The following is a 26,957-nucleotide window of genomic DNA, read 5'->3' on the forward strand; positions in this document are numbered from 1 at the left end:
ATTCTGAAGATTTTCAATTGAATGACACTCGTCTGGCTGCAACATTTTCCTTGTATTGTGGTGCATTTGAGAATTTTTAAAATTCATCTAATAAAATTTTCTCAAGAAATTTGCGAAAAATTTATATAAAATTAAAAATAAGTTAATTGGTCCAGTTTGTATTGTTGGAAAATCATATGGTATGTTTTGAGTTTTGATGTTAAAAATTTTTTTTATAAAAATGCTTGATTATTTTGTTATTTTGATAAAATACTTTTAGAAATTTTAATTAGATGCCTTTCATAAGACCAGAGCCGAAGCCCATTGTATTGAGCAATTTTAGTACATAAAGTGTGTAATATACGAACAGTATTGTAGACTACACTAGTGAAAATTAACAATAAATTTTTAGAAATTTTATTAGCTCCTCATTTTGAAATGAGCTAAAAATATAATTGCGCGAAAAACCACATCAAAATTACCAAAAGAAATAGTAATACCTATAGCTATATGCTCTCCACATGCAATACGAAAACATACACAAAAATCTTGTATATTTCTTTTAGATGTCGCCATTCATTATAATATTATGGGGAAATGTCCAAAACACATATAAAATATAATAAACCAAAAAAAAAGCAAAAAAAAAAAAAAAACCGAAAATCAGAGAAAAATATTTTCAAAATCGTTAACTTTAAAATAGTTCCAAGTCCAAGTATCACAAAAATGAAATCGAGAAGAAATTTCGTCAGGTTTCTTAAAATAGAAAATTTTTCATTTCTATTCTTTTTTTTTTTATTCTATACACAGAACATATTGTGAACGCCAAATTTGTTTTAAATGCATATATACATTTACTATGAATGTAGCCCCATATACGAAAATTGTACAGTGTAAAATGCTTTTTATTGAAATTTTGCAAAAATATTGTAGGAATTTTGGCTCATTATGACAAAATTTCAGGGTAATTATACTCTAAACAAAATGAAAAAGACTAAATAGAGAGACAACTAAAAAAAACAAAATAAAGAAGAGAAAATAAAATGAAAACGGAAAACAAAATTAAAAAATTCAGAATAGCACAAATACCTTCAAAAACGAGAACGGATAATATTGTGATGATTGCAATGATCCTACAATATGAAAATGATAATGATGATGAAAATAATTATTATAAATGCAAGAATATAGAAGGAAAAATTTCTAATGATTATTTTAAATTCAAAATTCAAATTGAATTTTAAATTTCCATTTTTTTTCCAAGTGAAAATATATTTTAATATTATTAAGCAATGGCAACAATAACGCAATGTTAAGCATTCAATTAGAATTAAAAAGAAACTTTTTTAATTAGCATTTTAGTTGAAAAATGTAATAAAAAACAAGTATTAGGTACACAGAATTTAAAATTTTTATGATCAAAGTTAACAAAAAAGTTAAGCTACCCTTAAATTAAAAATCCTTTTTTGTTTTTTTTTTTTAAGAATAGAGAAAATTTTTGTTGTAAACGAAACACAAGAGGCGCCATTCAAATTATGTTTTCTATTAAGTATTATGAGAGTGCAGACATTTAAAATGTATAGTTGAATATAAGGAAATTTCTTTGCTTTTAGTAAATTTTAAATTTCTAGTAACCCTAGCCGGGACTGTATTTAATATATCTAAAACAATATATGTATGTTCTAAATAATAATATGGGAATACTTATTAAATTTTGTTGTGTTTTAGTTGCAATACGCGAATAATCAATTAAACAAATTGTCTTTAATTTAAAATTTTAAGGCCAGGAAGTGTTTTGTTATAATGTTATAAATATGCACTGGTAAATCGACAATACTTGGCTTACAGCTCTAAAAATAAAAGACTGTAGTATACAGATTAAAACTGATTCTAATTTTTAATGTGGCACCTTTTTAAATTAGAACTCTTCCAGAGGAGATTTCTTCAGAAATGAGGCAAAGATTTTGATAGACTACGATTTTCTAATAAATTCACATTTATTCTATCAAAATCAAATGATAAACCATAATTTATTTCATTAAAATAATTTTTTTTTTCAATTTTATTCATTTTCTCTTTTAAAAACTTAATATAATTTTATATGTTTTTTAGAAATTATTTTTAGAATTGTCTTAAACCAAACTATCTTGTGTGTTTTATTAAAAATATTTCGTGAAAAAAAAAAATTTTTTTTTTCTTATTGTTTTTTTTTTTCTAAAAACGTCTGGTAATAAGAATATATTATCTTGGCACGTGATAGACACTGACCATAGACCATATTTCAAAAAAAGAAAAAAAAAAATTATTTTATTTTTAGAAAAAATTATTTCTTTATGATTTGAAGTCTTATTACTGACTGCATTGAATACAATAAGGGCGGTTATGTGATAGCACAAAATAAAACATGTTGAGTTTTCAGCGGAAATATGTTTCTGCATGATGGGGAAGGGTAATAGACTACTATTAGAGAGATATTTGTCGGTCTCTATGGCTATCGATTTGTCCGCCAGACTGTCAATACATTTCAGTATCTCAAGTTCGATTATACCGAGCTTTTGTAAAGATTGGAACGATCTAGCCAAATTTTTGAGTTATGTCATGTCTGTGGAACTATTTTTAGAAATTTCGCAAATCGAACAAAAATCGAATTTACATTTTTTAGCATATCTAAGGTACTAATTTTATTGACGAGATTTCTTGAAATTTAATATTTCAGTTCTGTTTGATAGCGGAAGGTAACTGCGAATTTTCAGGGAGTTCGAATTGCATCAAATTGCATAGAGTTTTATCTACTTTTTTTATTTCTTTAACTTCTCATGGCTCTTTCTAGGAATTTTAAATAAATCTCGAAGACGGTAGAATTTCCGCGTCTTGCGTTCGATTATGTGCTGATCACATCAAGATTTTTTTTATTATATTTTATTCTAATTTATAATATTGAAATAATTTTTCTTCAGGGTTCACTGAAAATATGAGTGTAACTTAAAATTCAATTTTTTTTTAATTATTATAGTTTAAGTACAATGCAAGTTTATCCAAGATTTGCTTCACTTCCACAAGGATTGTATAGAGATTAGAATAAATCAAGAATTTTTGAAACAAACACACACGATGAAAAATATGTAAATAAAATAATTACTTTAATATTTTTCTAGAATTAGCTTACGGCCGCGTAGTGTTCATGTGCTTTTCAAAAATATTTAAGAGATTCGTGGTTATTTTGTTTTCTACTGCAATGTTTTGTAATAATTTATACACAAATAGAGAAAATATTTTCAAATTTCTTTTCAACCCTTTTCATAATGTTTAGAACTATGCAATATAACAATAGAAATATCTCATTTAGTAATCTGGAGGTAAAACAGGAGTGATAATGGACGTTCAAGGATTGAATGAGTATTTTCAATTTTATTCAAAAATATTTAATATTTTTAAGACGAAACTCTTCATATGAGTAACGCAAGAACGACCAACTTAGATCAAAATACAAAAATTTATATTTTACTCCATCCAAAAACTTTCCAGTTCAAATTGTCCAACCAAATTACTATCCAGTGTGCACAGCATACTTTTAGAAATGTTTTTCATTTAAATTAATATAATAAATCATTTGAATAAATATAGAAAACACAAGTTGAAGTGCCATTTTATATATGTAGAAATCAAATTACTCCCATTATCTAACTCCCATAAATCTCAAAAAATCTTATAATTATTAAAACAAAAACAAAATTTAATTTAAACTGCTAATTCTGTAATTGAAATTTAATCTACTACGAGTATATACAAAAATATTCATAAATTATTTTTTATAATAGAAAATTGAAAAATTTCTCTTGACATAAGATTTATTAACAAAAAATTGAAAAAAAAATCAAACCATAATTCTAAATTGAAACGAATTTATCATAATTTGTACCTAATTATAACCTCATATTTTTATTAAAATTAGATCATAACCCAATAAACTCAACACAAGCAAAATTTATAACCCAATAAACATGAGCAAACTTAAAAAAAATTTTGTGCGAAAAACAAAATACTGAAAAAAATTTTCAAAAACTTTTTAATTTATTTAAAAAAAAAAAAATATTTTTTTTTTTTCGTAAATTTTAAAAAATTATAAATGCCATCATTATTTAGAAAATTTTTACTCTACCATAAAATTATTCCAGAAAAAAAATAAGCATGTTCCAAAAATATAAAATTTTATAAAAAAATTTTTTTTTTCTCTATTAATTTTTATAATTTTAATTTTTATTTTAATTCAACAATTTTAAAATTTTATCATCAAGAAAAATTTGACTCTAAATTTCTTATTTAAATTTTTTTTTTATAATTAATAATTTTCAATGTGATTCATAAACACATGAAATGAAATGAGTCAAAAAAACAAAAAGAGAAAATATTGTCGTCCTCTCCGATTTTTTTTAATTTTGTTGTTTGTGTATTGTTAAATTTTCTCACAATATGTGCAGCGTTCCCACTTGGATACAATTGTATCCATTTGGATACATTTTTGCTTTAAATTTGAGCTTGGATACAAAGATACTCAAATCTGCTAAAATGCCGAAATTGGCTACATTTTAAAATTTTTCTGAAATATGAATACATTTTTTTTCAAACACTAAATAAATATTACAAAACGGTTAAAATGCTGCTAATATTAAATTGCGAAGTTGCTTTATCATCAACAAATGTTATTTGCTGGCCATTCTAAGCAGGTTTCCGAATTTTTTACAAGAAAGTAAAAAAGATACTTTATTAACTGCCTCTTCCTGTATTCAAATTTAGAAAATTCATACAAGAACGTACCAAAAATATTTTAGTGTTAGCTAGATGTAATAGAAAATGCATTGGATGTACATATTTTTTAAAATTTGTCCGTTTTCATGGTCAATTGTGTTTACCGCATAGTTCAACAACTACAGAAGGCATGTATGCATATGTTTTTTCTGACCTTAACTTTCACATTTAAAATATAATAGAAGTTGTATCTGATTTCTTAAAGAATTTAGTATAAATAACAAAACTCATATTGTGGAATAAAGCAAATTAATATTAATTATGGGTTAATTTGTACAAAATAAGGCGACTTATTATAATAATGCTATTTTACGAGGTTGGATACATTTTGGATACATTTTTTTCTCGAAATTGGATACATTTTGTTTTTTCCGAGTGGGAACACTGAATATGCGGTTTTTTCTCTCAAAAATACAAAATATTATATTGAACGTGTAGCTCTTTAAACTGACCCTAATAAATAAGAATCACCATTCACCATAATAACAGAAAAGAGAAAAGAGAATAACAACAAAAAAAAAAAAAAAAAAACAAAATTTATTTATAATGACAATATAAATAAAAAATACTATATACATAATTATATAATTTACCTTTATTAAAATAATAACGGTAATAATAATAAAATTATTGCATATAAATGTACACAATCTCATATGCCTTATATTATTTCACAGATTTACCGTGAATAATGTATAGATGTCGCCTTATATTTTATCGTCTACTGTATTTATATTAATGGGTATGTATGTACATACATGCATACTATATATTATATGAAAATTATATTGATTCATTCACGTTCATATACAAATAAATTTATTTGGTTTTGGTCTTCTATATAGAGAACAATATTGCGAACATGTGGCCTGTACAAAAAAACCGAAAAAAAAATTTTAAATAAATTTTTTTTTTTTTTTTTGTTTTTTGTATGAGACAATGTCTTTTCTCTCTTGAAATGTAGAAATTTTTTTTTTGATATTTTTCTGGTATTCAATGAAATATTTGACCTTAAGGACTGAAAATAGACCCGAAAATACATAGTATGCGTACGTTTGTACATAATGTGTGTATATTTACAAACATATATACATGAAAAAATTTTTCAGGGATATTTACCCCGAGGAATATTATTTTTGAGGTGATTAAAAGTGTGCGTAAAATTTTTTTTTCATTTTTTTCTTTTTTTTTGGCAACATAAGTGATCTTAAGGTTTAAAGTGTATATGTATGTCTTTAAAGTGTCTTTGATTTCAAAGTTTATGTATATATAGATATGTTTGTAACTTAAAAGTTTCTATGTTTAAAATATTTGTCTCATCTGTTATTAAAAAAGATGAGGCACTTTCAATTTCAATTTGTAGTAAGGTGTAGTAGAGGAATTGTAAAAAGTTTTGTGTATATACAAAATTACTAACAGTAAAAAATTAAATAGCTAACAAATACTCGTAAAAATCTAAATTTTAGAATTTTCAATAAATTTCGCATTTACATAACATTATACGAGAAATGTAATTACTAACTCATATTTTAAAAGCAAAATTATTATTCACGACTTAAGATGTACTCATTTTCTAGTTTATTACATTAATCCACTCATATACCAGAAAAATTGCATATATCTCGGGACTTCATTACGGAGTTTAGTATGTAGAGTTAACGAGTAAGCTATGTAAGGCAATCACATGATTCGTGAATCATGTTTAAAAGGTGAATTAAATTTTAAAATCGTTGATATTATAAAAATATTGAACTTTAAGTGAAATAATTTCAAAAAGGAATTCGATTAATTATGACGTTTTTTACAAATTTCTTAACAAAAAAATTCTTAAATGCCTAAATTACAAAAAAAACACATGCGATCTCTTAAGAAAATTTTTTAATTTTTCCATAACTTCGCGAATTTAACAAATAAATCAATCGTATTAAATGCAAAAAGCTTCTCTCATTAAAAAGCATATTTTATATAATAGAAAAGGCTAAGGGCAAATCTGTTACCGTCTTCCCTCGAAATGGGTTCAGTCGAAACAACATATTTCTTACAGCTCATTGATTTTATGATTAAGCAACAGACACTATTTTTGTGACGAAAATACTGGTACCTAGAATGTTTTGCTAAAGAACGTTTTGTGCATATTCAGATATATTTTATATTCGACAGATCAAACAGGAAATGAGTAATTCTCATTCTAATTTGCCTTCAATTTTCTTTATAAATTTGACAAAAACTAAATTGTATTATAAAATTCTTCTTTAAAATCTAGCAATTTTAAAGCTATATCACTAAAAATAAAACATCAACTTTAATTTTATTGAAATTCTTATAATACTTTTGTTTCTAATCGATTTGACAAATTCTTTAAGTATGTTTATGTAGAAATATCAACTGTAAGTTATGTGTATTGTGTATTAAATAACATTTTGTTTTTTTTTATCTGTATTCCATGAACAGCCGCCCCTCTGTCTCTTATCACGCGTCTTATAAAATTTCTGTTCAAATTCAATTTATTAAAAAATCTTTTATTTATGTGTTTGGTTGGATTTTTTTTTCTTTTGAATTTTAATTTTTATTTGTTTGTTTGCTTATAATACAAAATAAAAAAAAAAAAAACAAAAGAGAAAAATAAAAAAATTGGCTAACATTTTGAGGGAAAATTTTCTGATTTTTCTTTTTTTTTCTGTTTTTTCAATATTGTGTTTTTATTTTTTCTGAACAGATTGTATTTGTCCATCTAAGAGATTGTATTAATATTATGTCATTTTATCCATTTTTATATATATGTATGCAGGGGCATATTATGAATGTGTAATAATAATAATATAAGTATGTAAGTTGGAATATCAAAATTTATTTTGTTATACTCGTACAGTCGTACATAACAATATTATACGAGTATATGCACAATAGCTCTTTTTCAATATTTCAATATGCTTGGATAAATTCAGGTTTATTAATATAAAAAAATATAAGAGAATCGATGACCATGTCATTTGTAAAAACGACTAGGTATAGTCCTTCTAATACTTTTAGATATAGAAGAGTAGATACTTTTAAATATAGAAGAAAAAGAAGAAGACCGACGATAGGAAAAATAATGAGAAGTGATTTTAAACTTATTGCCGAATATTTATTAAATTTGTTTTTCTTTTTATTGATATTTTTATTTTTATTTTAATAAGTTTTTTTTTTTTCGAAGAAGAAATAGGACTGTGTGCCAATATTGTGGGGCAAATTTTTTTCGTTTTCTCTTTTTCTTTTTTTTTTGTAATAAACAGATGTTTACTCAGAAACAAAGTATGTAGACATTATTTTTTTAGAAATTTTCAATGTTACCATACGCACAACTGTGTGTACCTTCATAAAATTGAATGAGAAAAGAAAATTATATGAGGAAAATATATATAATATAATTGTGAAGATTATTTTGATTGACATTCTTATATTTAAATTTAATAATATTATGTAATTGGTTAAAAATTTTATAAAATTTGTTATATAAAATAGTTTTTATATTAGAAAATTTTGAATTTGCTAAAGATTTTCGCTAAAATTTTAGAGCAATTTAATATAGAATTAAATTTTGTAAATAGTTCAAAAATTTGAAATATAGGCTTGCCTTTTAAAATATTAAATGGGTATAATTGAGCATTAAAATTCATTTTTAAATATTGTAGATTCCCATGTGAAATCACAGTATAATTGAGATGTTTCAAGTTAAAATTTATATCGGACCCAGTATGTAATATGAAGTACAGCGCACAATGTGATAATATTGTAACTTAACGAATGTCCGTTATTATTGTAAATACTTCTAATGGTACACATTCTAAAGTTTCACTATAATTTTCATAATTACACCAATACACAATTCCTTTAAGTGAAGACTGTAATTTTAAAAACGATTTGTAGCCAATATTTTGAAAATTTTTGTAAATTTGCTCCTTATTTACATTAAACCACTTTGTACCCCAAAAGTATGCAAAATTTCTTTAATTTCATTTGCAATCATTCTTTATTTAGTTTTGAGGATAACAAAAAATTTAAATATATTTCACTCGGTTTTTAAAGTATAAACTCCTAGAAGAATAAAATACAAATTATTAAAATTAATGAAAGCATTGATTATTGAGTGTTTTCTAGTCAGTATCTTAGGAGAAATAATTTGTCTTCTTTTCGATTACTTACGAAAATTGTAATTACTTATATTCAAATTTTCAATATTAATTTTTGAAATAATCATATACATACATATAATTATAATAATTTATGTAAAAATTTTAAAATAAACAAATTTATTATTTTTTATTTTCATTTTACGGCTAAAACGAATGGACGAATACATTTTCTTTATTCAGACTGCCATAATATTTTATAGAATTACAAAAATTTCTTAAAAATGATAACTCTTAAAATTTTTTATTAAATTCTTCTAGTTATTTACAAAATCAATGATTTATTATTCTTAAATTTAATCGAAATTATACAGTATTAAGTTATAAATTTTATTTGAATTTCGAAACAATTGAAGAACAATAAATTTTAATAGCAGACAAATTTTTACTACATGTGCACAATAAACCTCAATATTCTCTTTTATCCTTCTCTTTTCTTTTTGTTTTTCTCTTTATTTTGTAATAATAATATTCTATATGGCTGCATAATAAACAATATTACAACTATGAGAATTGCCATAAAATACTCTTTTTCTCAATAATATTTACAACTTTAACATTATACAATATCTATATTAAATTTTTTTAATGCTCTCATGCACATATTTACGACGACGACCATGCCAAAGCATATATACACACCAAAAAAAAAATATTCATAAATAGTTTATTTATTGGTTCTTTATGGGAAAGTTACAACAATATTTTAATATTTTACTTTTCCCTATATAATATGCTTTTACCCTTATTGTTTTAAAGTGCACTAAATTATGGAAAAAAAAAATAGGAAAACCAACCCAATTTTCTTAAATTATATACGTTCGAATCGATAACGGAAAATTGCTTTGTACTTAAAAAGTAAAAGAAATATTGTTTTTTTTCCCATGGTTTCTTTAAAAGTTTTATTCACAATATCCTTGTGTTATAATCATATAGAGGGTGTTATACACAATAATATCATATAGATTATATTATATTCCATATAGAACGACAAAACTACGGCAAAAATCATAAAATATGTTATGGAAAAGTTTTTTAGTGTGGTAAACCCCTCTTTGTATATAAAAAAAAACTATGTACAATGACCATTATGGTACGTGTGAAGAAAGCATTAAATTGAAAATTTTCCAGATTTTCATTTTATAAATTTGTAATCTATACAAATTGCACTGTGTACAAAATTTTATTTATTTTTCTTTTCTCCTGATTTAGTGTATTTTAATGAAAAACTAATCTTCGTAACATATATACTTATGATATTGAGAAACTTAAAAACAATATGAGAACTTGATGCTCACAGCGGGTCGTTGACTATTTTTATATAAAAAAATTGTTGGAAAAGAAAATGTGTGTGTATTATATGTATGTATGTTTGTACGATTTCAGTTTATTTACACAATACAAAGTTTTTCAATATTTTAATTTTTTTCAATTTTTCGAATTTTGAATATTTTTTTCCTAAATATTTGAATAACAAATTTAGCTTGACATGCTTTACGATTTATAGTGCCACAAAGTTATGGTATTAAAAAATTAAAAAACTGTTGATCTCCCAATAATTTAAGTATTATAGTTTTGGAATTAAAAACTGTAAAAAAATATTCCCAAATTTGAACAATATACGAGTAGACCAGCATGTTTCAGTAAATCTTTCTACTAAAGACTCTTGAAAATCATTAAAATTTCAAAAAACATTTTATAGTTTGTGCTGTATGCGTTTATTTAAATTTTATTTCAAACTTTATTTACTCGTTCAACCAACCAAACAACAAATTAAGTCTGTGCTATTAAAAATTTCAAAAAATTACCGTATAATTTTGAAGAAATTCAAATGTAATAGAACAAAATTTAATATTTTTCTTAAAATTATCGATCCAGAATAATTATACTAGCCTTAAGATTAATTCAATAAGAATATTGTATAAGATTAAATTCAGCAAAAAATATTCTATGCATTTCGAATTCTGTAGAAGTTCTTAAACCTACAAAAGTTTTGCTATTATTTTGGTTACATTAAAACAATTATTGAATAACCCTATAAATAGATTTTACAATTAGAGTAAGAAATGTGTGTGACTTGGTCACACATGCATAGAACAAACATTATGTGTACAATAATGCTTTGATATGAGAAAACTTTGTGAATTATTTTTAATCTTCTTACAAAAAAAAAAATTTTTTTTTTTTGTTGTATTATAGACTTAGACTAGCCAAAAAGATTTCCTTTTTATTATTTTCCTAATTTTACTGTTTCCTTATTTGATTTCCGTTTGTATATACATATATTATACATACATATATATGACATTTGATATTATATAAGTATCGTTTTATCCCAATATCGTCGTCTTCTTTTGGCGTCTATTTGACATTGATAAATTATTATATTTAATATATAAGTACATAAAAATATGCCATGTGTATGTACAATATATTTTTATTATTATTTCTCTTTTTATGTAAAAATTTTATATTTAATAATTTATGTATGTATATTTATAAGCATACATACATATTATTGTCATTACATGATGAATAACTTATGAAAAAAAAAAAAATTGATGCGTTTGCATTTTCTTTTTCCTTATTTTAGATGGACGTTTAGGGTACTTGAATTTTCTTGTTCTTTTTTATTATTTTACATTTTTGTAACGATTGGCTTTTGTTTTAGGGCATATAATGTATTACAAACAACATACAAACAATTTATAGGCAAAAACCATTAAAATTAATTAAATTAAATTTATATTATAATTTAATATGAAAAAGAAAAATAAAATAAAAAAAAAAATGGAAATTTTAATTGAAAATTGTTGTTAAATTTTCAGAACAGTAAAGTAATTTCCAAGATAACAGTAACAGTAGAGATGAAATGTATAAAAAAAATCTAGTTTATTGTATACAGTGCAGGATTATAAAAATGTTTTAATATCAAAGATATTAGAATAATTTTATTGATATTAATCCTTTAAATTTATTAAAATTTTTTTTTACTATTGTCATAATAAATGTATGCTATAGAGAAATAAAAAAAGAGCACTAAAATTATAATATAAAAATTCTACATAATTATACCATTGCATGTAACCAAGGGCGACTTTGATGATCTCATTTAAAGCCTCTCATTTTAATACTTTTATTTGAATAATGACTATTATAAATTTTATTCTAAATATTCTGAGAATTTTATCATTTTTTTTAATCATTATAGATGTAAGCAATTACTCATAATATTTTTATACTCTCAATTTCATTTTATCAATAATAATTCGTACAAGAATGATGAGTGATTAGTAATGACTGCAACGTTTTCTCACAAAAACAACTTAATACTTCAATAACATTCTCTCTGTCTCCTTTTCATAATATTTATGCTCATTCTTTGCTTTTTTCGATACAATTTTGAATTTTTTCTTCGATTTTTCTTGATTACAATTTTTCTGTTTCATCTTTAATGCTAAAGCTGCCAATTTTTTTACTAAAAACAAATTTTTCCACTATACTTTATGATTGTACTGTACAGGGTCATGTATTGCAATAACAATTTAACTAATTAATATAATTTCAAAAACGAAACACAAAAATTTTAACGGAGGACATTTTAATCAGCATAATATTATAAAAAATTTACAAAAAATCCTTTTCATGGTTTTTCACCTTTTCATATACGCATATGTGATAATAATTCTATTATTTTTAAATTTGTCTCCTACTCACTGATATTGATAGTCTCAGAGGATATGATCAACGACCATAATGTGAATTAAAAAATATTTTAAGAATATCAGAAATTTTATAACTATTTCCTCAATATATACGGCTCAATAACATTTTAGTAATATTATTTTCAGCCTCAATAAAATATTACAGAAACTTTAAAAATTTTTAAAATTTAATCATTTCATCCTTTTAAAACATCAACTTTTAAAACTTATATTATTTTTTCTTTTAGAAGAAAAAAAAATTCCAAGGATTTTAATAATACACTTACGCTTCAAATGAAAAATATTAATAAATAATAATCAATAATATTATGGGACATTTATATGTCGAAACATTAAGTCATTATATGAAGTCTCATTAAAAAAGTTTGAAAAGAATTTTTTTTATGTATAATTTTTCTACTCGTATAACCTTGAAAATTTTCAATGAAAAATTCGCCTATATACAATGTACATACATAAATTATTATTTTAATGTCATTACTGTATTAAATGAACGTTATTTTAGTAACAGCTGACATTAAAAATAATAAAATATAATATGTATGTTGTAGTCGAATAGTCTGTAAAATAATAATGGAAATTGATGATTATAATAATGAGCGCATATTGTTTTTAATTAATAATCAAATATTTCATTTATATACACAATGCCCACTTACTTATAATATAAATAATAAATTTTAATATTTATTCATTATTAAATTATAATATTAATAAATAATTAATTATTCTTATTACTTTACAGTCTAATATCGCACCATAAATAAATTATAGTAATAAATTGTTGATATACAAAATAAATTATAATTTAGACTGTTATAAAAGTGAAACAAAAGTGTTATATTTAAACCAAAATTCTGTTCATGATTGAATTTCATTGTAAATATAAAATTAATAAAATTGGATTGCAAAAATTGAAAAGCTCACCTTCATTGATTAATTCCTGAATAATAATAGACATTAAGTACAGAGATTAAAATTTCAAGCAAAATTTTATGTTTGTAATGGATTTAATTATAATGATAGTAATGAACTGCACTGCACGAACTCAAAAAACACTGATATTATTCTAGAATTTATTACAGACAACTTTCAATTTGAGCATCTCGAGTTGTTTTTTTAATTTTAATAAATTTTTAAACTATATAAAATTTTAAAATGAAAATTTACACTTTTGACATAGAAAAATTAATTCAATTTTATTAATTAAAACTTATTGGTAAACTTATTGGTAAATCAAAACCAATTTTCGAATTTCTAAATAGAAATGAAAAAATATAGCATAATTTTTTATTTGAACTCAAATTATTTGATTTTTTAATAAAAAATTTCAGTATTAATAAATTTTCGGGAATCAATAGAAAAATTGTAACTTCGAAAATTCGAAAAAGTTTCAATTTCGAAAATTTTCGAATTTCGAAATAAATTTTGAAAAAGTTTTTTCGAATTTAAAACAAATTTTTAAGTTTCGATTTTATTAAATAAATTCGATTCAAAATCTGCAAACATAATTGTTGTACAATGAGAAAATAAAATTCGTTAGTAGACCCAGAAAATTTTATTTTGTCGCAACATTTTAATTTCTTATACAATTTATTGTACAATTGAAAAAATTTTTGGGAAAAATGTCAACGAAATTTTTCATAAATCCCAAAAACTATTATAATTTGTCAATTTCATCGAATTTTTTTTCGAATTCCGAACACTCGTTTAAGCAATTATTGTAATTATTGTAATCTTTTCATTATAATATTTCAAAATTTGTTTGCTAAAACCAAAAATTACCATAATTAAACTGAAATTTTCTTAGGACATCACAATGAATTTATTTTTTATTAATCCTCATTTAATATAAAAACAAATTTTTAAATGTAAATTTTATTTACAAATCCAAAACCCATGAAATTTCATTTTGTATTTTGAAAACTAAAATGTCATATTGTTATTTTTGACATACAAAATTTAAACCAAAAACTTTTTTTTTTGTAAAAACTTTTTCGTATAATAATAAATTATTGTTAAATTTCGCAAAAATTTGATGAAACCTTCAAAATACCGGCTTATTAAAACTTTTTAGATTATTTTTATTTTTTGTATAACCATGTACTTGCATATATACGAAATTTAACCCCAATTAAATCATTGCTACAAGTATTTACAAAGAGCACATTGTATAACAAATTCAAAAAAAATAAAATAATCATTAAAAGTTTAAGTTGCCGGTTTTATTTTGAAAATATTGTACGAAAAGTAATGAAATAATTTTTTTATTAGAATTTTCGTTGACATAATTTTGTTGTTTCGTACAAAAGCTTTTATTATATAAAATTGACGTAAAACGAATTTTTTTCCCAAACCATATAAGATGAGTTGTTTCCCTCAATTTATTAATGTTATTTATTTTTTTTTTATAATTATTTATATTTGTTTTTTAACATAGGCGGAGCACATAAGGTAGTTCGCGTATATACTAAGAATTTTTTTTGTGTGAAAATTTTTTTTGTTTGCAAAATTTATTAATAAAAAATGTTTAAAAAACTCACTATATTGATTTGACATAATCATGACAATATACATACAATGGACTCTACGAAAGTTTGATAGGTTAGCTGAAAAGAATATCAAACATTTACGATCGGATAATGAAGACTAGAAGCGAATCCTGCCTTAATAAAAATAAAGATCTATGAAATTTAGGATGATATATTATTGTATAAAAGTTAAAGGTCATTATCACAAAAATCAAAGGTCGTTAACACAAAGGTTAATGATCACTATAATGCAAAGGTCAAGGTCGGTAACAAAAATCAAAGATAAACAGGTTTACTGGTACAAAAATTAGTAAAAATGAGTGATCATATTTACTAATTAGTGTCACATGAGTGATGACCGAGTTGATTTGCATAGAAAGGAAATGTGAATCGTGGATTCGGCTAAGACTAAGTTAGAAACTCTCACAAGCATCCCACTTAATAGAGTCAATATTACTAAATTTCACTGTAAGTTATAGTTTTCGATTTTAGATTATGCTAGTCCATTAATACAAACAACAAAATAAAATCAAATAAAAAAAAAAGGCTCATTTTAAAAATAATTTGTATACGTCAAATGAAGCAGAACGGAAAATATATTATTTTCCTTTTTTGTTGTATTAAACATGTGCCTGTATATAATATACATAAATACATAATCTGTATATATATAATGAGCTTGAATACAAAATTTTCGGCAAAAATGTCAATTGACGTGTTTAATTTTTAATGCTCTTAAATATAATATAAATACATAATTTATAATTAATGTGAATATTTATGTATACGAGTATTTAAATGTATAGAAGAACATGATCGTAAAAAAATTTTATATCTTTAAAATTTGTGATTGCATATGTTGTTTTACACTATGTAGATAACGTGAATTTTCAAATAATTTCGAAAGGAATATGAAATGAAAAATCAAGTTTTACTATTAAAGTAGTAGAGATTTACACTTAGAGCTCATAAATTTGATGAAATTTTCGAAATTTTTCATATAACAAAAAAATTTCTAAATCATAAACTAATTAAATTTATCAGGATAATTTCTATTTACAACATAATATTACTTGTATTTAAAATTAATAGTACGTATCGGTATACGAATCTGTATTAATGCTTTTCTGTATTGGGTTGTGAGTATCCCTAAAAGTATGCAACATTTTATACTATATACTAATATTAATTGGCTATTTTTTTTAACGTTTTGTTAAATTGTTACTTCATTTGTAATATTAAAAATAATAATTTTTCAATATACACTTGTAAGGATATTAATAAAATTCTTGCTTAGAATAAAATTCTCAGTAATAATTCAAAAATGAATTCAGTTACTAGTACGAACTATGATGTTAAAAATTTTTAAATTCATAGCATTAAAAATTCTTGAATATAATGCAGAGTTTTCACTAAAATCCATTTGAAATTGTATTAGATCTTGTGACAATTAATTATTACCATTCATCAGCTTAATACAAATTTTATTATAGCCTAGAAACTATTAAATTTTTATTCGTAGTAAAGCTGCTGTTTTATAAGTATAGTTGAAATATCATAGAAATTTTTATTAATTACTCAAAGGCATGCAATTAATTCGAATTACTGATACATGAGATGGCAAATTCTTGGAATTTTCATTTAATATTGAAATCATCGTTTGGAAACATAACATTTTTTTAATTTATTACAAAACCATTTCATTGAAAACATTTTTTGCATATTGTAATGACAAACAAATGCGTTCAAATATAAATACCATTCCATACAATATTTAATATAGAATTGAAAATTTAAATATTACAATTTTTTCATCCATTTTCAATTACGTTTACGTATTAAAAATTATTCGATTTGTGTAGCAACATCTGTTCAAAATATGCATTTTCTAATGATGTCCTTTCAATATTGTAATGCAATAATATAATAATATCATATTAAAAATTCATTGATTGTACAATCTCAACATTTAATTTTTATACAATTTTTAATTTCATTTTATGTTATGTAATTTGAATACATACATATAATATAATATGAACAAACGAATAAGTTTATATTTAAATTTTCAATACCTATTATATAATAGCTACAAAAATAATAATATTGAAATTCTCTTGTATATATTTGACTCAGAGTATAAAACCACCTGATGTTGTTAACGCAATGATAACATGTTTCATTGGTTCTCATTACATTCTGAAAAAAAAATTCTCTATTTCCATTTAATCCTATATGTAAGATAAATATTATTATTGTAGTATTTTATAGTAAAATTTCATTTTAATCGAATATATTATTTGATTTTTTACTTCTTCTTCTTCTGCACAATCATTTAATTAATTGTTGTTATGCTATACTTGATAAACTTAATATTTTATTTCTCCCTATTGAATTAAATATAATTTTCCAATTAGATACGTTCTCTTATACTTTGTTAAATATTATATATTCTACAATATTATTACAGTTGTAACATTTTGTAATAATCTTCTTAAACTGATCTATAAATATTTTAGTTAAATAAATATTTTGTAATTTTACATGTCACATTCTTGTTATATTATAATATAAGTAATGGTATCAATTTACATGGTTTATTTAAAATAGATTAATAAAAAATACAATTTACATAATAATTATATTATAGCATTTAACTTTTCAGACGAAAAATTGTTTACTCTATATATATATTATATATATTAGTTCGTTCTATTTGATTTGTTAATCTTATATAATATTCTGTTCTCGTCTCATAATAATATACTTATATAATTTATTTCTATTTCATTTTCTATAGAAATGTTTTCAATTAATTTCAAGGCAGTATATTGTATAAGGAGGATATTTTACTATACTATATAGAAATCAAATTATTCTGAAAAGTATTTTCACACCCAATTTTAACAGAAAATTTCCACAACCTTTTCCATTTTATTTTTGTCATCTTCATTCTCATTTACTTCATTTCAAAAAAAAAATATATATATATAATATAAAAGAATTCCCAGGGAAATTAAATTCAAAGGTACAAAGGTAAATTTTACTCAAAACATGTTAATTCCCACTGCTTTCATGTTAATTCCTCTCACTCTAATTCCCTTTCGAAGTAAAAAATAAAAAACGAAAACATGAACTCAAGACTTTAACACTGTGATATTTATTGTCTAGTAAATATGTATGTATGAAAAAAATTTATTTCGTTAACAAAGCAATTATACATATATACACTCGCATAATTTATCTGAATATATTACATTTATATTTATATTATACAGAGTATACAGACAACTTATGAAAAAGTACATTCACTTATATTATTGGAATACTATTTTTTATTCCTTTGCATTTTATCTCTTATCTTTTTGTATACATAATATTGAAATTCAGTTCGTTCTCATTCCTTTTTCTCTTTTATATTACTCGTATAATACTTTGTATAGACAATATCATTTTGTATTTTGGGTAAGTGACAAGACAAGTCTAAAATAAATTTTATTATTTAACAAGGATTGACTCAACTTAAATTTTCTATTTTGTACGTGATTATGGTTTTGTTTTTAGTCAGCATATTTTATATCAAAATGGTATACAATTTCTATAGTAATATTATAAAAAATTCAATCCGATCACAATGACCGAAACGTTATCATAGTATAGCAATAACAATATTATAATAAAATGTAAGATGAACACTATTATATTAGATATACGAGTATAATGACTATATGGATATGTGTTAGTAAAGATTTTTGGAATATAAAGGTGTAAATTATTATATTATATATTCGCTTAGAGTATGATGGTGTATGAAATTAATAGTATTCATAGACGATTTACCCCATATAGTTTTCATTATTCTTCTTGAATTAAACAAAATATCTTAACACTGCTGCTAAATAACTAATATATATTATGTTAAGGGTGTAGGAATCGAAATTAATGTCATGTCTGTTAATCAACTGGACAAAAATCTTAAAAATACCAATATTTAAACTTTAACTATATTGATCATTAAAATGAAAATTCTTTAGTTTTTAATCAGTTGAATAGCCATGGTTATGGTATATTAAAACTACTTTGATATTGTGTGTTCTATATAATATACAGAATCTTTTTAAAGATACTTGATGCAATAGATGTCATTTTAATTATTATTGAACGTAACTAATGATTTCTAAGGCATATGTGAAAGAACTTTTATAATAGAAAAGGCAGAAAAGGAATTGCATGTACCTTGGATTGAAATTAAAATACACATCATTGCTCCTATTACATTTTCATTAATTGCTATTGAGTTTGTCACCATTTTCTTTGGTATATCTAATATCCTAATGGGTAAGATTTGGTGTTTTCGAAATTAAAAAAAGAGGCAATTTCTATATTTCGGAAAGATATAAAAAGGCAAAAATTATAATGTTCTGGTTGCTTGATTTAAAGAATTTCTGGATTCATTGTGAGTTATAAAAGAAATTATTATTCATAATTAAATTTTTTCTAATTAAATTTCATTCAATTCAACCTTATTTTTGAATGTTCACAATAAATTGTAATTTAATAAATAAAATTAATTTCTCTATTCTATTTAAATTTAAAATTTAATTTATTCAATTATCTTGCATAAGTTGCCGAACATCTTACTTATATTGTAAAGTTTTCTCTGCATTCTTAATTTATAAATATGTGTACATTCTTTGGATACGTTAACAAAAAAGTCCAAAATATGAATTAAAACGGCAACCCTAATCATATGAGTATTTTTAATTAAATTAATTTTATATGTTTGAAGATTGTTTAGGTATACGATACATAATGCAATATCATTATGAAAAATTATGTTCACAAATTATTGTTTTTATCATTGCAAATTGAGCTTTTCACCACACGATCTTATGTCATGAAAGCAGATAAAGTTAAAATGTTAAATCAAAAAAAAATGAAATATAATGCCAGTAATACTGTTCTTACCTATAAATATACGTCTGAATTTTGTAATTGCGAATTGTTTGTTATTAATGTTACCTTGCAGGATGTAAGAGAAAAACAAAAGAAAATAGAAAAGTATGTAGATAATTTTTACCAAATTTGGAATTGTATTAAAAGTGTTGCCTGATTCGGAGTGTGAAAAAATCAGTCAGATAGTATCATCATATTATTTTATTCCGTCTATTCAAATCAAACAAATTGCTGAGAGCAAAGTGAGCTGAGCGCTCTTAATTCGTTAATAGCATGTGATTTCTTTCGAAAATTGGTGCTGGAAATTATAAGTTGCAGCACGAAAGTACTCTTTTGCTACAAATTCTAGCTGTACAAAATTATTACCCTATATCTTAAGATATTTGAAATAATGAGGAAAGGAAAATTCATTTTTACCGTTTTTTTTTCAAATTCTCGATCTTTGTCAAAAACATTTTTGAAATATGGAATATGAGTGTTATAAATTTGATTTGAACTAATTTTCTAATTAAAATTTCAATTGAATGCTATTGTATGCCAATTATATAAGTAATAGTCAGCAAGTTTAAATAATTTGGATAACAAGAAACTTGTTCATTTCCTTATAATTATAAATAACTGGAATGCTTGCTAAATAGTAAAATGAAATTAATAGCACATATTAAAGAATAAAATTGAAGATTATTAAAAGAATATGGCAATTCTATAAAAAAAAATTTTTTTGTGTAACTAGCATTTTGCTTTTTTTTTTCTTTTTCATTCATTTACCCTACTTTTAATCTTCTCTCTTTGTATTTGTGGTTCATTTTTTATTTTTTGATATTAAGCTATCATTTTTCAAAATTAAATGTTCAAGTCATCTGTAACGTCTTTTGAGAATCAAAAGTGAAAGTAAGAGAAAATTCATAGAATTTTAACCAAAAAATGTTTTCTTCTTTTTTTTTTTTGTTTTGAAACCTTTAAAAGGATTTTTTTGGAATATACTGCTTTAGAACTACTCAAAATAACCAAAGGTAAAATTGATAAAAATTATATTGAAAAATTGTTTTTATATTTTAGTGATTCATCCAATTATAGGGTATGATTAAGTTTAAACAATTTTATGGATTTAAATTTTATGTAATTTAATATTTGGCTTTCATATGCACAGATTATTTGTTTCATATGAAAACAATGAAAATTACTAAATTTAAGGTGGTACAGAGTCAAATTTTTATAATTCTATTTATGCTAAATTTTAAAATCTCTTTCCCACAACCTTGCGTACTGCTAAATTTTCAATAATGGCAATCCGAAAAGGTACACAGACAAGAAGAAGTGTTACAAAACTATTCGAGAGACTAGAATTTTTAAAATAAATTGCTGCATCGTACTATAATAAAAATATTTTTCTCAATACATTACAAATACAGCGTGAAATTGATTATACCAATAACATTTTCACTCATTTTAAAATAATGACCTCAACATTATTGGCATTGACAAAATATGTCAAATAATATTATTTACTTTAATATTTATTTGGAATCGAAGATAAAATAAATAGTTGAAAGATGACGAAAAATTGTAATACTAAGAAAGAGAAGACAAATGAAGGATGAAAGTATTAGAGTGGGGTGATTCAGAAGAGAATATTAATTTGAAATAGACGAAAAATCATGCCCTAATTTTTAGATAGTAAGGATAAATTTTAAAAAATTATAAATTTTCTTAACTTATTTTTTTCCTACGGGATCGAAAATGCTTAAAATTTTTCGTTTTTGAAATCACAGGTGGCTTACATATTACTTACTTAATACCATTGCAATAGGTAATAATAATATGTTTTTCGTTTTTTAATCTGATTAGATTTAGTTTTGCCTAACGAAACTCAACGAGACATTTAAGTGATAAGGTTTCATTAATTTTTTTCAGTCAGAACGTCATGAAATTTTACTTGTACAGATCTCAAAAGTTTAATTAAATATCGATAATTTTCTTTTGCGACAAATAACATAGCTAATGAACTTTACAATTGGAAACAGTCTCTAGTAAAGAACAATATCAAGATGTTGAAAAAATTAATGAGTGTAAAATTTAGTTTAATCAAGAGAAAAAAATTCAAGAATATCCAAAGAGAAAATTTTAAATTCAAAAATTGAAGATCAGGAAGATTAAAGAAGAAATTTTGAAATTTGAATTTAATTTTTTCAAGCTAAAGCTGATTTGTTTGGTTTATACAAAGGCTCTGTCAAACTTTAATTAAATCATGAACAACCGGGCTAGAAAATTTTAGCATATTTCATAATAATATTATTAAAACAAATTACTACGGTTCCAATACACATTCAATTGTATTATACAAGTCCTGTGATAATAAAATTAAAAAAAAGATACTTAAAACCATTTTTCTCATAATTTTATTCATATTGTGATTAATGACCTTTTGTATATTGTCCGAATATATATTATTTGTTTCTATAATAAATTTCTCAATATACTAACCTATTATTATTATTATTTCTAATTTCAGATCTAATAATACCAGATTTTTTGTTTTCATCACAATTTGAAGTGATATTGGAGTGTGTTTATCTTCTGCTGACAAAAATATCCAATTTTATATGTGTACAGTGTCATTTTTAATTTGAAGTTGATTTTTCTGCAATGATGACAATTCAATATAAAGAGTTTTCATCTTCACAAATACACAATAATACTATTCGAGTATAACAGATTTATTATTTTGATGAAGAAATTATTCCATACTTAACGCAGAAAGAATAAATAATATGAAAAGAAGAGTAAGAAAAAAAAAATAATATTGAAAAAAAAAAATCCACCCAATCATTTAGAGAAGAAAATAGAAAAAAAATAAAAATGAAAATAAATTTCAAGTATAGAGATGTTTAGTTATAGAAAATAATATTCTTGAACAAAAAAAAAATAAAAAAAAAAACTGCTTAGTATTTTATAAGAATAAAAATCTGTTTCTAAGAATTATATTATTTTGTCCAGCACACATCATGTAGAACTTAAAGTTAAAATCTTTACAACAATTGAGAATCTATTATATAGAAACTCCACTTAATTCCTATATAAGAAATATTCGATTTTATATTAAGAAAAAGGATATTTTATTTTCGTTATCCTTTCTATATTTTCCAAATAAAACATAATTTTTTCCTATATTGTTGTGTCGCATTCAATACCGCACAACTCGCAATTTTTAAAATATTCAGAGAATATACTAAAAACTGTTTATAAAATAATATAATAACTCTCATGTTAGTGTAAATTTCTCGCATTTCATTATAATCAACTACGAAACTGTAGTAGCACTGTCATTTTTTTAATACATAGATGTTGGTTGCTACTATCCCAAACATATACGGTTTAATTCAAAATATGAAATTTGTAAAATATCCCAGTTATGTGGTATTGCATATGCAATGTAACACAACGATTTATGTTCTCTATAATAATAAATAAACAAGAGAAAAAGGAGCACAAAATATAAGAATCAGAAAAATTAAGAGCTAATATGTAGCATAGAGAGTAGAACTAAATAAAATTGCTTTCGAAAATATATTCTTAATTCACATCTGTTACAAATTATGTATTTTATTATATAACAATAATAACTGTTATATAAATATTTGAATAGAATCACAAAGTGTAAACGGGCAGCTTTATGTAGAATTCTATGCAGCTTTAAATTTTTTATATTTTTGTATTTTTATGTAACGAATAAAAATCTCACATCATTTCTCTTGTTTCCTCTTTTGTTATAAACTTCCGAGTACTACTTACTAGTACTAATACTTTCAATTTTTCTTCTTTAGAAATATAATAATTTTGTATATTGAATTTAAAAGAGAAAATCAAAATGAAGTTGAAAGGAATTTAGAATAAAGAATATTGCCGTAAGCATAACCGAATCATATAGAAAAATAAAATAAAATCAATTTTCTAAATACAATTTATATTAGTATGTTTATATGTATATTACGTATTATTAATAAATCAAACATATTATAAACTTACATACTAAATTATACGTACAGTTTTCTTACATTATTTTTTTTTTTTGATATTTTTCTTTAAGGACGAATATTTTCGATGATAGTTTTGGATAAACAAATTCTAAAAATAAAATTCTATATTATGTGCTATATTAGTTACAAAACACACATACATAAAATATTATAATAATAAACAATATACAAAAGTGAAAAATAAAGGAAAACTACAGCAACTTTTAACAAAATGGAAATTTATATTATAAATTTATATACAAATAAAATAATAATATACAGAAGTACATAATATTTACTGAGTAAATAGAAAAAGGATAATAATAAAGAACATTAAAGAAACAAAATAATATAAAATATATAAGTATACCTACATATTTACATACATTAAATACAAATAATGTATTATGTATGTGCGTATTTATAGTACTCGTATAAATGGAGAGTGATCAATTTATAAAAGAGAAAGAAAAAATAGTGAAAATAAAAGAAAAAGAAAATGTTAAACAACGGACATTTTCATACGAAATTAATAATAAAATATTTTCCATCCTAAATAATATAAAATAAATTTCAAGGTTTCATACAAAATTCTTTTATATATCCTTGGGTTTAAAAATATGTTCACTTTTTTACAAAACAAAAACAAAAAATATAAAAGGAGGATACTTAATTTATTATTTAACAAAAAGTAAAAATAAAAATTAAATATAGAGAAAAAAAACTATCAAAAGAATCTTATGCTTTAATATTGACTATTAAAGACTGCCACAATTAAAAATTTCAAAATTCAAATTTAAAATAAAGAAATTTTGAAAATCATAAATGATCGACGACCAGTTTATAAAAATATTAATGTGCATGGATCATCATTATCCTTTAAATAATATTATAAATTTTAAAATTATTGAAAATAAAAAGTGGCAAAAAGAAAAGCTACTTAAAAATCAACAACATTATTGCCATTTTTTATATTTAAATATTATAAAAAATTTTATAATTAATAAAAATTATAATAAAAATAATAATATAATAATTAATAAATTATTAAAGACTAGAATTAAAAAAAATATAACACAAAATAATGAAAGAAGGACGAAAAAAAGAAAAAATTTAAAACTGTTATACAATTTTTTTTTTTAGAAAAAAAAAAAATAAAATAAATTATTATTTTTGTATAATAAAATAAAAATAATTTATAGGATCCATAATATAGAATTTAAAGTGAATTAAAACTATTATATGAATTATTATTAATTTTGTTCTACTAAAATTTTTACGCTATAAAAAACGGTAAAAGTCAACGATTATAATTTTTATTTTCCTATGGTATATAAAAATTTTTTATTTTTCTTTTTTATTTTCAAATACTTAACTACTTGTTAACAATATTTTATGTGTATAATGTACACCTACATATTTATAATATTATACACATTGTAGGAGTATATATATATGAATTAAATTTTTTTTCTGTATAACATTTAATGTATTTAATGTAAGATGTTATTTTATTATTCTTATAAAGTGCGTATACTTATATAAAAGTTTTCAACTATTATACGTATATATTATACTTATATAATATAATATGTATGTAGAATACTGTTACACGAATTTGAGTAGAAAAGTTTAGAAAAAAAATTATGTGCGAAGATAAAGTTATACGAGATAGTTAATAAAAAAAAAAAAAAAACAAAAACAAAATTTGTAACATCATTACAATACCTCTTAAAATTTATAAGTAAAATTATATACTAACAACTTTAATGTTATACAACTGAACACACGCAATATATAATAGGAGAAAGTTTAAAAAAATAAAGTTGAATTCACACTTTTCACAATGTTAACAAAATTATGTTAAACAAAAAGAGAAAAATAAGAAATTTTAGAAAAATAAAAATATATAATTGCTCTATTATAGTACAGACGTAGAGTGAGTAAATTACAAGTATATTTTGAGTTCATAATTTGTTGCTACATTTAGAGACAGGAAAAAGAGAAGAAGATTTAAGTTTTTCGCTATTTATCTCGCAATATTTATACTGTGCTAAGGCAAATTTAAGTATATGTACTCTAAATTATATTATCAGTAATTTTTTACACTCATTTTAATAGAAAACAATTTCCTTTCATTTTCTCTTTTTAATGACATAATTACGCACTAGTACTGTGCTATTATTTTGTTGCTACTTCATTTATTTTATTCTCATTCAATAAATACGATGACATTATCGTAATAATGTGATATGATAACAGGAGTATTACATATATGGTTTAATTTTAAACATTTATGTAATTTGGTGTTTTTCAGAAAAGAATAATCTCTTACTTGTATATATCGTAATTACTTAAAATATATTATCGTTTTGGAAGTAAGACTACAAGTTCCGTATACTATCGTAATAGTATATTGATTTTTAAAATTCTCTGAAAAGATTTATTCTACAGGCCTATATATAATATTTAATTTCGCATAAAATTTTAAAACTTTCAATACTTACATTAATATGATCGTAATTAATATTATAATTATAGCGAAGAAAGACAAATCGGATACAAAAGCCGTAATTGTTCAATAAATCTTTAAAAGTAAAATTAGGTATATGAAATAAAATACTAAAATGTTATAAACTATTAAAGCGTCATAAAAAGCATAGTAATAAAAACCGAAAAGAAAAATAGAAAAAATAAAAATAAAATTCCAAACCAAAAATACCGTAAGGCTCATTATTGCGCTACTTGTTGTTTTTATATTGTGCCTTAAAA

At 22.7% G+C, this 26,957-nt stretch overlaps 1 long non-coding RNA gene across 1 annotated transcript in view; it reads left to right on the forward strand.

The window, feature by feature from the left end:
* Window positions 1–25,472, forward strand: part of LOC129605449 (uncharacterized) — a 93,077-nt gene extending 67,605 nt beyond the window's left edge. Inside the window, exons 2-3 of the long non-coding RNA XR_008696715.1 lie at window positions 22,682–22,952; window positions 24,257–25,472. This is a non-coding gene — a long non-coding RNA (uncharacterized LOC129605449). The remainder of the gene's footprint in view (window positions 1–22,681; window positions 22,953–24,256) is intronic.
* The last annotated feature ends 1,485 nt before the right edge of the window (window positions 25,473–26,957 follow it).

Source organism: Condylostylus longicornis, unplaced genomic scaffold (assembly GCF_029603195.1).
Source record: "Condylostylus longicornis isolate FDR11 unplaced genomic scaffold, ASM2960319v2 ptg000013l, whole genome shotgun sequence".
NCBI lineage: Eukaryota > Metazoa > Arthropoda > Insecta > Diptera > Dolichopodidae > Condylostylus > Condylostylus longicornis.